Raw genomic sequence first — 2793 nt, 5'->3', positions numbered from 1 at the left:
CTTCTTACGGCACCGGGGCGTATCCTTGGTAACGCAGACGCTAGCTCCGAATTTGTTAAACAATTGGCCTATGAAAATGCAAATCCCGCATGTCAGGCAGCCATTAGACCTCATCAAAAAAGGACAGATCTCTCTGGTTACATTAGATTGTGTTCTGACATCAGCTCAGCTTACCAGCAGGATTTAGCAATGGCCGCAGCGGAACCTTTAGGCCACCAAGACAAGAAAGGATGCTTCAACTGTGGTAGAGAAGGTCACTTTGCCAAAGACTGTCGATCCAACAAGCGGCCCAATGATGGTAATGGTGCTCCTAGATTGTGTCCTCCATGGCAGAAAGGCCGACACTGGGCTAAAGATTGTAGATCAGAGACAGACTTCCAGGGTAACATTACCACCCCTGCAGGGAAACAGGAAATGGGGCCAGCCCCAGGCCCCGAAACACAGACAAACCTCCGGGGCAATCAAGTTTGTTCCCACAAACAATCCGTTTCTGACCTCTGCAGAGCAACCCCAGGAAGTGCGGGACTGGACCTCTGTTCCACCGCCCGCTCAGTATTAACCCCCCAGAAGGGAGTCCAAATCCTACCTACTGGAATTTATGGTCCCTTACCCCCTAAAACTTTTGGTTTAGTTTTGGGACGCAGTAGTGCTATAGTTAGAGAGCTACATGTCTATCCTGGAGTGATAGACAACGACTATACAGGAGAAATAAAAATTGTGGCCATCTCCTCTCAGGAGATTACCACAGTACCCTCAGGACAGCGCATCGCGCAGTTACTTCTGCTGCCTCTTCCTGCTGCTGACAACTCTTTTAAAAACTCAAGCCGAGAAGCCCAAGGGTTTGGCTCCTCCGATGCTTATTGGGTACAGCCTGTTAACTCCCCAAAACCCATGCTTACACTCTGGCTTGATGGCAAAGAATTTCAAGGCCTAATAGACACAGGAGCAGACGTCACCATTATTAAAAAAGAGGCCTGGCCTTCACAATGGACCTTATCCCCTACCTTAACCAACCTTAAAGGCATAGGGCAGAGTAAAAACCTGGAAAAGAGTACAAAATTACTGCGCTGGCAGGATGCAGAAGGAAATCAGGGAGACATTCAACCTTATGTTATTCAAGGATTACCTGTTAATTTGTGGGGGCGAGACCTTTTATATCAAACGGGTATCATTATATGTAGTCCTAATGATGTGGTTACAGCACAGATATTAACTCAGGCATTTAAGCTGGAAAAGGGACTTGGAAAAAATGAAGATGGAATTACCCAACCTATTGAGGTACAAAATAACCATCAAAAAGGGGATTTTGAAATTTTAACCTAGTGGCCATTGACATTCCTGTGCCCCATGCAAATAAGATCACTTGGAAGTCTGATGACCCTGTGTGGGTTGATCAATGGCCTCTCTCTACTGAAAAGCTACAAGCAGCACATCAGCTGGTACAGGAGCAATTGGCTACTGGATGCTTAGTGGTGAGTAAGTCCCCATGGAATACACCTATATTCGTCATAAAAAAGAAATCAGGTAAATGGAGATTGTTACAGGACCTTAGGGCAGTAAACAGTACTATGGTTCTAATGGGAAAACTCCAGCCAGGGCTTCCCTCTCCTGTGGCTATACCTCTAGGGTATTATAAAGTTATCATAGACCTTAAAGACTGTTTCTTTACCATCCCCCTCCACCCTGATGACCAAAACCGATTCGCCTTAAGGGTGCCCTCTGCTAATCTTAAAGGGCCCATGATAAGATATCAATGGAAGGTTTTACCTCAGGGCATGGCTAATAGCCCTACCTTGTGTCAAAGTTTTGTGGCAAAAGCCATTCAAGAGGTACGCGATGATTGGAGGGAAATATATATTATACATTATATGGATGACGTTCTTCTGGCAGGAAGAGATGGCCAACAGGTGCTAAAATGTTTTGATGATTTACAATCGTCCCTACAGGCTCATGGACTACAAATAGCCCCTGAAAAGGTGCAATTACAAGACTCTTACACTTACCTGGGTTTTGAGATTTCAGGAGCCCATATAACTACTCAAAAATTGGAACTCAGGTTGGACACTCTACTGACACTCCACGATTTCCAAAAATTACTAGGAAATATAAACTGGGTTAGGCCTTATCTTAGGCTCACCACTGGACAGCTCAAACCTTTGTTTGACATGCTCCAGGGGGACCCAGACCCCAAATCTTCGAGATCTCTCACTAATGAGGCCCGTCAAGCATTAAAAATTGTGGAGGAAGCCATCCACTCCCAGTTTGTCACTGCCATAGATTATGATCAACCCCTCCTACTTATTACTTGTAATACCTCTTTTACTCCTAAAGCAGTTTTCTGGCAAAATAGTCCCATCATGTGGGTGCATCTTCCCTCCTCACCTGCAAAGGTTATCTATCCTTACTATCTGGCTGTGGCTGACCTCATTGCTCTAGGAAGAGAACAAAGTGTAAAGTACTCTGGCAAGGAGCCTGACTCCATCATACAACCCTATTCAAAAGGTGAGCTTCACCGGCTTTTTCGGACTACTGATTGCTGGCCTATTGCATGTGCTTCTTTTTCAGGTAAGATAGACAATCACTATCCATCTGATAAGCTCCTACATTTCCTTAAAAATCAGGAATTTATATTCCCAACAAAAACCTCTCAACAGCCCTTATCATCATAGGCCTTAGTAGTTTTTACTGACCGATCCTCTACTGGCATTGCAGCTTATACTTTTGAGGATCAGGTCATAAGTTTTTCCACCCCGTCTACTTCTGCTCAACTTGTGGAACTGCACGCAGTTATTG

This window comes from Suricata suricatta, chromosome 2 (assembly GCF_006229205.1).
Source record: "Suricata suricatta isolate VVHF042 chromosome 2, meerkat_22Aug2017_6uvM2_HiC, whole genome shotgun sequence".
Taxonomy (NCBI): Eukaryota; Metazoa; Chordata; class Mammalia; order Carnivora; family Herpestidae; genus Suricata; species Suricata suricatta.
This window is presented reverse-complemented; position numbering follows the sequence as displayed.